The sequence below is a fragment of the Eurosta solidaginis genome, chromosome 1 (assembly GCF_040869045.1).
Source record: "Eurosta solidaginis isolate ZX-2024a chromosome 1, ASM4086904v1, whole genome shotgun sequence".
Taxonomy (NCBI): Eukaryota; Metazoa; Arthropoda; class Insecta; order Diptera; family Tephritidae; genus Eurosta; species Eurosta solidaginis.
In genome coordinates this window covers 232,132,508-232,146,644 of record NC_090319.1, presented here as the reverse complement: position 1 = coordinate 232,146,644, position 14,137 = coordinate 232,132,508, and the positions used below count along the sequence as shown (strand labels likewise).

Below are 14,137 nucleotides of genomic sequence, written 5' to 3'. Positions count from 1 at the left end.
GTCCGATTTTGACAAGATGCGGGAGTCGTTAATATTGAGCCGTCCTCGTATGTACGCTCCCTGCAAAGGCCCAACTCCCAAAGCATTAGGACCCGTTGAGATGCCGTTTCCTTGATAAAGAGATCTACCGGTGGAACATTGTATATCACGATTAAAGCTTCCGAGGGGCACGAACTAATTGCTCCCTTGATCGCCGCGCAGGCAGATCGTTGAACTTTCCATAGCATGTTAATTATGTATTTCACCTCTACCGCCTTCCACCATACGAGTGCCCCATATGTCAGAATTGGTCGAATAACTGTCTTATACATCCATGCTATGAGGTCTGGCCTCAGACCCAACTTTTTACCTAGCATTCCTTTGCAGACATACATAGCCCCGTAGGCTCGTTTGACTCTGTGCTCTGTTTTATGCCTCCAGTTAAGCTTTGGTGTTAAAAAGACTCCTAGGTATTTGGCGCTATCAGAAAGACTCAACTCCTGGCCATCAAGAGCTTGGGATTTTCGTCCTAGTGGTGAAGAGGATTGTGAGGTTTCATTTTGGAACCTCTGAAAATTTATGTTCTTATGCGCTTTGCACGCCCAACGCACTCCACACCAAATACCAAACACGTATTTTATGTTAAAGTTTTAAGTTTTAGTTTGTGTTCTTTATTTATGTTGGTTTTGGTTTCTTTGTTTAATAAAATGTCTTTGCATTCTTTATCACTGTAGTGTATGGAAATTAGTTTCTCAGTGTGAACTGGGCTTAACTGAAATTAACAAAGAGCGCATTGCGCACTCAACGAACCGAACGAATAACTCTCTAGTCTAGTCGTTCATCCACCGTGTAACTGTGCACATCGCATCTCTTTTGTGTTTTAGCATTTAAGTTAATATATTCAATAAATATTCATTTTATATAACTAAGGTGGCGCCTAGTTATTACAGTGGCGACGAGTTTTAATCCGGACTTTTGTTCACAATTTAACAGCAGAAATGGCTACCACAATAAATGCAATAATTGGAAATGTGCCGCGATTCCATCATGAGGAAAATACATGGAGCGTATTTCAGCAGCAGCTCACTCAATTTTTTATCGCCAATGCCATTACGGAGGTGGCAAGGAAAAAAGCCATATTGTTAACGGCTCTCAGTGAAAAGGCATATGTGCTACTTCATAATCTGGTAAGCCCAGCATTGCTGGAGGAAGATACGACGACGTTCGACATATGCATATATGTAATGAAAAATAATTTCAAAACAATGACATCGGCTTTTACGAAGCGATATAAATTTTATAATGCCGCCAAAGCAGCGAACGAATCCGTAAATGATTGGGCAGCACGAGTGCGGTCATTGGCGGTCAATTGTGACTTTGGCACAATGCTCGAAACCGCAATTCGCGACAAGTTTGTTATGGGAATGGAGAAAGGTCCAGCTCGAGATAAAATATTTTTGGAAAGTGTGACGTGCAGCATGAGCAAAGTGGTGGAGATAGCGAACACAGCGGAGTACATTCGAAAGCAGAACGACCTTAGCAACGTCAAGCAAGAACCGCAAGAACCGCTTAACTTCGTGGGCAACAGCAAAAGCAAAGCAGCTCTCAGTAAGACAAAACCGGGTAACAGTCATCAGCAGCAGCGTCGACAAAAACAACAGGCAAACGGGACAACAGGGCAGCAGCAACAAAAAGCATGTACGGTATGTGGTCTGGAAGGTCATGCTAGCTATAACTGTAGGTATAAAAATTACAAATGTAACTTATGCAAAAAGAAAGGACATTTACAAAAAGTGTGCACTACTAAAAAATCAGAGCTTAAGTATTTAGAAAATAGTGAGATGAATTTGTTTTCCGTGCAAAGTAATGGTGATGGTCCAATAAAAATAAAAGTAGTGATGCATAAAATTCCACTGTTAATGGAACTGGACACCGGTTCGGAGTTTAGTGTGATTTAGTATGACACCTACTTGCGCTATTTTAGAAACAATTCCCTTTCCGCTACAAACGTAATTTTAAAAACATATAATGGTGTCGCAATTGATCCAGCTGGTATATGCGAAATGCCTGTAGAGTACAAAGGTACCAGCGCGTCGTTGTCGGTAATGGTGGTTAGAAATGGTGGACCGCCGCTTCTCGGTAGAAACTTTTTACATGCTTTCGGTATAAACTTAGCTAACTTGAAGTATTCCAATATCAATTTCAATGCGGATGCACGTAACGTTGTGGCTAAATTTCCAGCTCTACTTTAGGGTGCCTCAAAAAAGCACAAGCGAAATTGCGCTTACAAGAGGGTGCGATTTCCAAGTTTTCTAAACCACGGCCAGTTCCACTGGCTATTCAGGCGAAAGTAAGTAGAGAAGGAAATTGAGAAGTTAGTTCAGTTAACAGAGCTAGATCCGGTTGAATTTTCCGAGTGGGCCACACCTATTGTTCCTGTATTGAAAAAAGATGGTGGTGTGCGGATATGCGGGGATTTAAAAGTATCGTTGAACCCAAAGCTTTTGGTAGACAAGCACCCTTTGCCTCGTATAGAAGATATATTTGCTAAACTGCATGGGGGGGGGGGGGGGGGGGGGATGGGGGGGCAAGAGTTTACAAAATTGGACTTGACCATGGCTTATCAGGAAATTGAGCTGGAGCCGTCATCACGTAAGCTAACCACCATAGCCACTACTAGGGGCCTGTTTCAATATTCGCGTCTTATCTACGGTCTCTCTCCTGCGCCAGCAATTTTCCAAAAATTAATGGAAGGGCTGTTAATGCACTTGGACGGTGTAGTTGTTTTTCTCGATGATATTTTGATAACAGCACCTAGTAGGAAAATTCACGTTGAGAGAGTAGAGCAGGTACTTAGCATATTACAAGAATCGGGGTTAAAGCTAGCCAAAGAAGAATGTAACTTTTTTAGTAGTTGCGTTGAGTACTTAGGGCACATTATTGATAAACATGGGTTGCATACTAATCCCGAAAAGGTGCGGGAAATTGAAAACATAGCATACCCTAAAAATGTGAAAGAGTTACAGGCGTTTTTAGGCGTGGTAAATTTTTTTAGAAGATTTTTGCACAACGTAGCTGGTATTAGTGCACCCTTATATGAGTTGCTTAAAAAAGACGTAGCTTTCGAGTGGTCTTATAGTTGCAGTCGCGCGGTTGATAAACTAAAAGCTGCATTAAAGGCTGATACATGTTTAGCGCATTTTAACCCAAAATATAGAACAAAATTAACCGTTGACGCTAGCCCAGTGGGTGTGGGTGCAGTGCTATCGCAGGTTTCGGAACAAGGCGAAGAACGGCCAATAGAATTCGCTTCGCGCAAATTGTCGGACACCGAGCAACGCTACTCGCAGCTAGATCGGGAAGCTGTGGAGATTCTGTACGGTGTAAAGAAGTTTCATCACTTTTTACACAGCCGTCACTTTACATTAGTAACTGACAATAAACCACTGCACCACATTTTTAACCCTAAAAAGGGCATTCCACTGAGGGCAGCGAGTAGGCTTCAGCGCATAGCGCTAACACTATCGGGTTATGATTTTGACATAGCTCATATCAAGTCAACTACGAACATAGCAGACTTTTTTTCAAGATACCCTGGCAACAACGAAGAAGCTACGGATGATTATTCAGAAGGTGTGTATCTGAATTATGTAGAAGAAGCAGGTATCCCACTGAATCTCAAAAAGGTACAAGAAAGCGTTAAAATTGACGCATTATTGCAGAAGGTTTTCGAATACGTGAACACGGAATAGCCACGCAAGTGTATAGATCCGGAATTACGGCCATATTTTGATAGGAACGCGGAGTTGTCCATAGACAAGGAATGCTTATTCTGGGGATATAGACTTGTTATTCCTCAAGTATTACAAAAAGAGGTAGTGGAGTTTTTACATGCTTCACACATGGGTATAAGCAAAATGAAAGCCATGGCGAGGGAATGTTGTTGGTGGCCAAGTCAAAACAAAGACTTGGAAGATGCAGTAAAATCTTGCGAACCCTGTTTGATGACACGCGCGAATCCCGCGAAGCAGGAGCTAGTAAGTTGGAAATGGCCCAAACAACCATGGAAGCGAATACACATTGACTTTTTCGGCCCTTTTATGAATAGGTGGTGTCTGGTCGTTGTAGATAGCTATACAAAATGGGTCGAATGCGTTGATATGGGGAAAAACACAACGAGTAAAGCGACAATAGATATTTTAAAAAATATATTTGCGCGTTTTGGGTTACCGGAAACACTGGTTTCGGATAATGGTAACGCTTTCGTGTCCCAAGAGTTCGAAAGGTTTTTGAAGCTAAATGGTATTCGGCATTCTACTACACCAGTTGGTCATCCGGCTACAAATGGTTTAGCGGAAAATACAGTAAAGACTTTAAAAAATGCTTTAAAACGTGGTATGCGCCAACCAGGTGATCAGTTTAACGATATACTAAACCGCTTTTTATTGGATTATCACAATACTGTTCATTGCAGCACGGGAGTCTCACCTGCACAACTTATGTTTGGTAGACAGTTACGTACTCGTCTAGATTTATTAAATTCAAAAAGAAAAGCCGAAGAAAAAACTAAAGAGACAATTGTAAGAAACGTAACAAAACAACAAGATAGACAGAAAAAAAATTATCGCGGATACAAAAATAAAAAACTGAAAGAAGGCGATCCGGTAATTGTCAAAGATTTTTCAATTCCGGGCCGATTTTCGTGGACCAAAGCAGTCATAGTTAAAGCTCTGGGAAAACAAATATTTCTGGTAAAACCAAAGAATAACGCAAAAGAGTGGAAAAGACATGTTAATCAAATTATTCCTTGTAAAAACAAAGAAATCCAGAATAACCAAGAGCCAGAAATATTAGCAAACCCACTGGAAAAAATAAAGCTTAGAAATAATGTTGATGAAGAAGTTCAACAAAACGCTCGAAAATCGCCTGGAACTGAAAGGGAGGAAGTAGTTTTAAATGATCGCAATGTTGAAAATGTTATCGATAGCGTTAATCAAAAAAACCATGGATACAATTTGCGCGCAAGAAAATAATCTAATTGATGTTAAAAAAAGTAATAAAACATTTGTGGTCAATTATTAAAAAGTCTTGTGCAAATAGCTATGTTCGGCCGGTGTGCGTCTAATCCTGGAGAGGTGGGCGCACCGGGGTCGATCTCAGTGGGAATGTGGCGTGTGGAATAAAGGAATAGACAAATAGGCGAGAATTTCTCGTTATAATAATAATGTTTTATTGAATATAAGTACAAGATTTTGGTGACAATATTACCTGTATTGACTGTATTGTAGAAAAACGGCAGAGATCCTTGGCGGCAGATGTTAGCTGGTTGGCTGTTGAAATCAAAGAGGCCGGTTGTATAGGAAGCTACAACCGTTGACCCGCAAAATCCTCCGTTTTGGAGGGGAAAGGCACCCACACATCAACCCCGACATGCATATGCATGAGTGCTGACAAAAAGCACACATACACGTGCATGTACATGCATGCACATGCATGAGGGTGATGGTGTGGGTGGTTATAAATTAATTCGAGTATCGAGTATCGATTTGCAGAGTTGCATTGGGGGGGGGGTCGCAATCAGATGCGGAAAAGTTAGGCATCCTGCCTAAACATGCCGGCCCCCCTTGCGATACGCAACATCGTTTTCCGCCAATGACCTCCGCTGAAACGAGAAAATATCAATATAAGACTTACACACTAAACTTAATCTAAATGAAGAGTTCGTCTGCGACGCAAAATGGCCGGGAATCCTTTCCGACTTGCTCAGCATGTCACCTGAGCTAAGATGAAAGAATTAGCGGTTATGAACAGTGACGTGAATATTTCTTGCCATTGAATTATACATAAATATAGAAATTCAGAATGTAATATGTGTATAGTCGATGGCCAGTAAGGCTGGACGAAGAGGCCGATGGAGAGGTCCGGATGGAGAGGCCGAGGTCTCCATTCCAGATTTGCAGTTTTTTTTTTTTTGTTTTGACGAAGAGGCAGAGGTCTCCGTTCCAGACTCGAGGGTTTTGAGGTTTTTCTGGGCTGGACGAAGAGGCCGAGGTCTCCGTTCCAGCGTATAACGTATCGTGTCGCTCTCAGGTCGACTGTGGCATTTTATGGATGTGCCAGGGCGAGTGGCCGCGAGGTTGGTTGGGTGAAGCGACGGTGTTTTATTACAAGAACGTATATTAAAATAGATGAATAAACCGAGTTTAAAACGAAGCGTAGAGGCTGACGAAGGTATGGATTTAATTTTGTGCGACAGCTCATGGCGAATAGCGAAAAATCGTAATTAAACTCGAAAATGTACCAACTGCCGGTGCTTACATGCAGATTGGCGATGCGTTCTTCACGACGCGTTCTATCTGCACGTACCATTCTGAGATTGCATGCAACCATGTCGTGTATTTATGGGTTAGCTGACAGCTGGTATGGTGAATTTGTGGTGTGCGAGTATATATATATATATATACATATATGTATTTGCTTGCCCTTGAAAAAAAACTAGGTCACTGGGGCAGTAGCACACTAGGCCGGTAGAAACAGTTGACTTTTCCCATTTCGGGATTTTGTCGTGTCGGGATTGTTTTATTTCGGGACTCGGATGTTTTTGTACCGAGCCCTTATAATGACTGTTTGTGATGTTTGTTGTTGAAAAACAACAAGTCCTGCCCCCCAGCCAAAAAAAAAACAAACAGTACCGAAGGCAAAAAAATCAAAAGGAATTTTTTTGGTTTTTTTTTTTTTTTTGTAAATGAGACCATAATTATTTTTAAATGAGGTTTTCGCCTTTATTTTTGTGAGTAAGTATGTTTTGGGACTGCCCGGGCGCCCATATGGGTTGAAAAATGCCGATCCCGATTTTGTGTTTTGCGGGTTTTCGGTACCCGGTTGCCTCTTTTTATGCAACACTAATATGATATGCCGACGAGCCAAGTAGGCATACATACATACATATGTACATACGTTGGTTACAAATATGCCAACGGCAAAAGACAAAGAAACTGAACATTCATACACACCCGTGTATAGAGTGTAAAATTCCATTGAATTGAAAGAAGCGGTAAAAAAAATCGAATGATTCTTTTTTCGCTCTTTCAATTCCCTTTACTACGGCGATTGAAGCATGACGCATGGACAATTGTGGAAGAAAATGGTAAGTTCGTTTTAAGATTTGTTCATTTGATATATTCTTTAATTTAAATTATTAATACATTTTTCTTCATTTTCAGGGGACTGGTGTGGATGGTGGTGACGACATATTGGCATGGGCACCGGGATTTATGGGTTTTTTTTGTGTTTTTTTCTTCTTTTTTTTTTTTTTAGGTTACCGGCATTGCCAAGGGGTGCTCCAACTGCGGCGTCGGCCGCGCCGTCAGTTGCCACACATTCGCGATGCCCATTTGTGCACTTTATTAATGAATTTTCTCTTTGCAGGGTCTGGTATGGAACATCTACAGTTTTGCGTGGTATATCTTGGTTAGGGCAACGACGTACACAATGAAGTGACGCCCAGTAACTAGTAACACCAAGTAAGGTACTCAAAATACCACTCATCAGATTGCCAAATTTAGCGACAGAGATAAACCTACCAAATGGTGATTGGAAGGGTAAAGTACCCTTGCATGAAATGTCACCCACAATGCTTGCAAAGACAAATTTAACCCTTTATACTGGCGATCTAAAATAGTTCAATATAGCTGAGAGTGAACGTGGTCGTTATCGGCCTTCATATATTATGTTTAGGCGTACGGTAAATGATCGTACCAAATCCCGACTTCCCTACGATAGGGCAGTTATATTCAAGAATCGCACATTCTTCACGAATATTGAAGAAAAAAATGTTAAATTGGTGGGGCGCCGCGGACAGTCAGCTCCCAACAGGATGTTGAAATATTGCAAATTATCGATTCATTAACGCTGTTGTACATTTGTTGAGCCTACGAATGCAATTCAGTAATACCGAAGAAAAATGGGGAAAAATTTAGTGGCACAATGCAGGGGCCCTAACGTGAGATACGATCCGTGATCGAAGGCATATTTTTAAATCACAATAGATCTGCAACCGTGAAGCAGTTAAACGAAATATGTATGTAAACTATGGACAGAGATTTGATAGCCTCATTGTCATCGCTTGAGTGGAAATAGTGTTTTCGATCCGTGATCGTAAGGGATGATACGGCCCCTACATTTCGCTATATTAACCATTCGCACATTTATTTAAGCAAAAAGGAAACTGGATGGCAAAATTAATTAAAACCAAAATGAAATTAAATGCATCCAAACGAAATTCTCAGTGACCCGAATGAAGTCGATTTCCCTTTATTTTTGAGGTAGCTAATTGATATTCAGTATTCTGCATGTTGCTGGCTACAAAGATAATTTTTGGCTGCAGCCACAATCCTAAGCAAACAGCTTAATGCTTCAAAATGAAAATACATATAGAATTATAGCAGTTGTGATCAATTCTAGATAGGTAGATAATTTAATTGTAGATTGCCCTGCGACCATAGCTCTATTGTACACTCGCATCCTTCATAGCACCCAATCCAAACCGACGTGATGAACCCTAGCAGTTCACTTGGCTTGAGGGATTTAGTTTGTGGAATGCTCTGGCCATAGTGAGTCCATAGACTTAGCTCGGTGTCTTGCGATTGCGTCACATTGCAGACGGATATGGTCCGCCGCCTCCGCTGATAGATCACAAAAGGGCTCATGACATTACTGCACCTTTGCTCGTTCGTGTGAGTTCTTCAACGTTCCATGCGGTAGAACGTAAAAAAAAAGATTTGCGTGTGAATTCCAGAGCGTTGTGTCGTTTACGAACAGCAGCTGAGCAAGCAAAACGCACATTGTCATCGACACAGAGGCCAGCATCGAAATTGATGCATTGTATGAAGGTGTCGATTTCTACACGAAAATAAGTCGATCGAGATTTGAGGAGCTATGCCGTGATTTATTTAGAAGCATTTTGGATCCAGTGGGGAAAGCTCGTAACGATGCCAAAGTGGATAAAGGTCAGATACACGATATTGTGCTCGTTTGTGGTTCAACTCGCATTCCCAAGTACAAAGCTTGTTGCCGTCATTCTTTAATGGAAAGAGTTTGAACCTTTCTATAAATCCAGACGAAGTAGTGGCATATGGTGCAGCAATTCAGGCAGCCGTATTAAGCGGTGATAAGAGTAGCGAAATCGAGGGTGTGCTTTTAGTTGATGCGGCGCCTTTGTATTTTGGTATGGTATTGAAACTGCTGGTGGAGTTATGACCAAATTGTTTGAGCGAAATCGTCGAATTCCATGCAGACAATCGAAAACGTTCACAACCGATGCGGACAACCAGCCGGATTTCATATCATTCATACAAAATATGTAAAGTCAAGTTATTGAATTTCATCTTGGCCTAAATGATGGACGTCGTTTGGCAAAGATGCTGTCTATTCGAATGGTCTACCCAAGTGCAGAGTTGAGGTAAGTATTTGTTAACAGATAAACGCTTCGGCACTTAAGCGAACAAAATTTTTCAGGTGATGTTACACACAAAGGCCTTATCCGGCGTGGTAAAAGGTCGATTTGAACAACTATGCTGCCGCTTACTGCCCTGCGTTTATTTTCAGCATGTCGTGTCCTCAACAAATGGGGTCTGGATCTCCGGTATGGTGGTTATCCTTAATTATAGTGCTACGCAACGGGCTATAAGGCTGATGTTCATCGTGCTTTTGATGTGAGTCTATTTTAAATATGTATTTACGAATTTTACGTCCCTTTGAATTTTAAAATATATGCCAACCTCGAAATCTAGTTCTGTCGCCCGAAATGAAGCGCAATCTGAACCTTCCCATTTGTTTTGTAATTTTGAAAATGCCTTAGTCACCATTGCCCGAAAAAAAACTCAACCACTATTACTATCATTATGCGAAGGATTGCAGAAGTCTCCCTAGCTCTCCGAAGAGCTTTCATGGTTGCACATCCATATAAACTCATGTAGGGCACGCCTTCCGTTGCGGTGCCATGCCATTCGGTGCGGATATGTAGGTTTCAGTAAAATTTTTCGAAAACTTATATGTAATAATTTTGTTTACCCCAAGTAACTACCAAGTTCTCCAACAAACTATAATATATATAAAATTTCTAAAGCAAGGCAACAATCAGTATCTACTCTAATGCTTCTGTAGTTTGATAATACTGGTTTTTGTTCGATTATTGTTAACACGAACGCACATATTTATGAGTGAAATGGTTTTATTAAACAAATTGTGTGCAAAGGCTTTCGGTGTTTATGCTTAAACAGAAATTCACCTTAATTGGAGAAATGTTTGAAGACCTTTTGAAATTTATTCAAACAATCAATGTTCGAAGCTTTTTGACAATCTGTCAAAAAAAAAGAATTGTTAGTTATGAAGGCTGTTGGGAGACCACTTATAACATACTTTCTTTTAGAAAATTTTATGAGTTTTTATTTATTGTTTTTTGTGTGAACAAACATCAACGCTTTGTAAGCTTTATTTTTGTATGAGAAAACTTTATTATAGACTTCCTACATGACGTTTACTTTGTTTTTATGAGTTATAAACTATTGAAATCCTGATGGCTATGCCCGCTGCGGTGCTGTCGGCCTCGTGCATTTGACCGAGTGCATATGTGTTCTGGGGCAGACCGTGGGTCTGTATTAGGGTTCTGGTATCCTCGCTGGGGGTGTGAGTGAATTTGGGTTAGATTTTTGGAAATTAAAAAAGATAATGGGCTTAAAACCTTTAGGTTCTGTGGCAGATCGGTTTGCCCTTCTGCGGTAGGCTCTTGTTATATCCTCGTTATGGGATAACCAGTGAATGGGATGGTTTCCGGTGTCCTCGCTCGGGGCGAGCGAGTGAATTTGGGAATTTTCTGGTGTCCTCGCTCTGGGTGAGCGAGTGAATTTGGAGATTTTCTGTTCAGGGGGCCCCGGTTAGTATTGTTGAAAAAAAACTTAGAAAAAAATGTTTTTTGTTTGCGAGCTTTTGGGAAGCTCGCCCGTGTCTTCGTGCGTCTCGCTCCCTTTCCCCATTGCCCACTAGTAGTCAGGTGTAGGATTTCCTCCGGTAGACTCGACACGAGACCGGAGGTAGAGAAAAAAAGAGAAGATGTAGGATCGCCTTCCGGTAGACTCGCACCATCACGAGACCGGGGGGTTGATTATAATTAGGGCCTCGGGAGAGACAGAAGCTTAGGGATAGCGGGGCATCACGGCGCGTGGATGAACGCGTCTTTATGTCCCGCGCTCCCTTTCCCCATTGCCATCGTGTAGTACGCCTTAGGTTTCCCCTCCGGTAGACTCGCACCCTCACGAGACCGGGGGGTTGATTATAATATATGGCTCGGGAGAAACGCAGGCTTAGGGATAGAGAGACACGAAGACGCGGGTTCCTTAATTTGCTTTCTATGATATCACCAACCGTGGGCCTCTGATTTTAGGTAGCTGGGGGAAAAAGAGTTTTGGTTTTTAGGGTTTTGTAAGGCGGACTTTGGCCCCTTATATTTAGTCCTCCTTGTCGTAGGACGGAAGGAGTACCAATTTCGTAATTGGTCTAGTGGTTCGCCCCTTGTTTGTATGAACGTCAACAACACGCACACGGTTATCAGAGCCTGGGTGTGTGTTGACGATTCTCCCCATTCTCCACTCGTTGGGTTGGAGGTTGTCCTCTTTGATAACAACTAGGTCTCCGGGTTTTAGATTAGGTTGTGGATATTTCCACTTGTATCGTTTCTGGATCTCGGTGAGATATTCGGTTTTCCATAGCTTGCAAAAAGTATGATGGAGGGCTTTGAGTTTCTGCCACCGATTGATCATCGAGGCAGGGCTCTCACTCGCATCCGGCTCTGGCGGAGCCAGTAGATGGCTGCCAGTGAGGAAATGTCCTGGGGTGAGCGGCTCCAGATCCGTCGGGTCATTGGACGCCGGGCTGAGCGGCCGCGAGTTCAGGCATGCCTCGATGCGGCACAAGAGGGTCTGGAATTCCTCGAAGGTGAATTTGTGTGGTGAGGCTATCTTTTTGAAATGGCTTTTGAAGCTTCTCACTCCAGCCTCCCACAGCCCTCCCATATGGGGAGCGCCAGCAGGGATGAAATGCCAAGTGAGTGATTGGTGGCTGTACTTCGAGACAGCATTGTCTCGGGCTTGTGCAATGAAAGTTTTGAATTCCGATCGTAGGGATCGTGAAGCTCCGACAAAGTTTGTACCGTTGTCGGAGTAGACGTTTTTGGGACATCCGCGTCTAGATATAAAACGGGCAAAAGCCGCAAGAAATGATGGGGTGCTGAGGTCAGTAGTGGCCTCCAGATGAATCGCTCGTGTGGAAAAACACACGAAAAGGCAGACATAGCCTTTGGATAGTCGACACCCTCTGCCGCGGTAACTTTTAATGTCGAAGGGTCCGGCGAAGTCGACTCCAGTATTCGTAAATGCACGGCTGAATGTCGTGCGTTCACGAGGGAGAATACCCATCAGTTGGGTCTGAGCACGCTTTCGGTGTATCGTGCAAACTTTGCAATTATGAATGGTTGCCCTAATCATGGTTTTGATGTTAGGTATCCAGTATTGGGTGCGTATCAGACGCAACATGAGTTGATTCTCCCCATGCAGACTTTGTTGATGAAACATTAGGACTGTCAGACGGAATAACCGGCAGTTGTATGGGAGGAGGATTGGGTGGCGTTCATTAAAAGCTAAGTCCTTTGACGCCCCGAGTCGCCCTCCTACCCGAATGATGCCATCTTGGTCTAAGTAGGGATTAAGTGAGAGTATTGCACTTTTCCCTCCTATAGGTTTTCCGGCCTTTAGATCATTATATTCGGAACTATAATGCTGTTTCTGGTAGATTTTAATTAAGAGTTGGGTTACTGATTTGATCTCATCAGGAGAGATTAAAGGTGACTCGACCTGAAATGATCTTTTTGTTTTGGGGTGAGTTCTTCGGTAGAACCTCATAACGTATGAGAGCACCCGTAAAGCTCTAGGTAGGTCTGAAAAGCGTTGAAGAACATCGGTAGTATTTACTGTTGTTGTTGCGCAGGTCTTCGCCCTCTTTTCCTCTACGGAGGTGATGTAGTCACTTTCTTGTGCTGGCCATTGGGAAGTGTCTTCTTGCAGCCAAGAAGGTCCCTGCCACCACAACGAATTGTTGACCAATTCAGACGCCGGTAATCCTCTGCTACCTAAATCTGCTGGGTTAGACTCTGAGTTCACGTGCAACCAGTCCTTATTTCCGACCATGTCGATGATCTTGGTGATCCGATGTGCGACGAAGGTTGACCAGGAACAGGGCGGTTTCCTTATCCATGCGAGGACGATCGTTGAATCCGTCCACAGGTGCACTTTCACTGGTCCCAACTTGAGATTCCTGAAAATTGATTCGGTGATTTCCGCTAACAGCACGGCTCCGCAAAGTTCCAATCGTGGAAGAGAAAGAGTTTTCACTGGGGCTACTCGGGTTTTGGCTAGAAGCAGGTTTGTGCAGACATTATCATCCGTTTTGACGCGCATGTAAATGGCTGCTGCATAAGCCTTCTCGGATGCGTCACAAAATCCATGGATCTCGATGTCGGTTCCTGGTGAAAAGTTGACCCATCTAGGTATCCGGATTTTATCTATTTCATGGTATTGGTCGGTGAAGGTTTTCCATCGTTCCAGCGTACTGGTAGATACTGGTTCGTCCCAAGCGGTGCCTTCCAACCAAATACTCTGCATGAGTATTTTTGCCACAATGACCATTGGTGCCAGCCATCCCAAGGGATCGAAAAGTTTGGCGATTGCTGATAGTATCGCTCTCTTCGTAATGTTTTCCGGGTTGTCCAGCGTCCCTGCTTCAAAATAAAATAAATCGGAGAGGGCATTCCATCGAATGCCTAACGCTTTAACTGAACTGGTATCTTCGAATGCCAGGAAGTTTTCATTGAGGAGGTCTGCTTTGGGGATGTCCCTTAGAATGTCCTCTGAATTGGATGTCCATTTGCGAAGTGGAAAGCCCGCTGAGTGTAGGACTTGACGAATTTCATCTCTGGCTTTAATAGTCGATGTGATCGTATGTCCACCCGCTAACACGTCATCTACATACATACTCTCTCTTAGTATGCTAGCCGCTGTAGGGTGTGAGATTGCGACGTCGTCAGCCAGTTGTAGTAGCGTTCTTATCG

General features: G+C 42.8%; 1 protein-coding gene across 4 annotated transcripts in view; it reads right to left on the bottom strand.

The window, feature by feature from the left end:
- The window catches only part of Pxd (Peroxidase), a 1,822,298-nt gene that overhangs the window by 528,052 nt on the left and 1,280,109 nt on the right, over nucleotides 1–14,137 (bottom strand). The gene's annotated exons all lie outside the window — the stretch shown is intronic.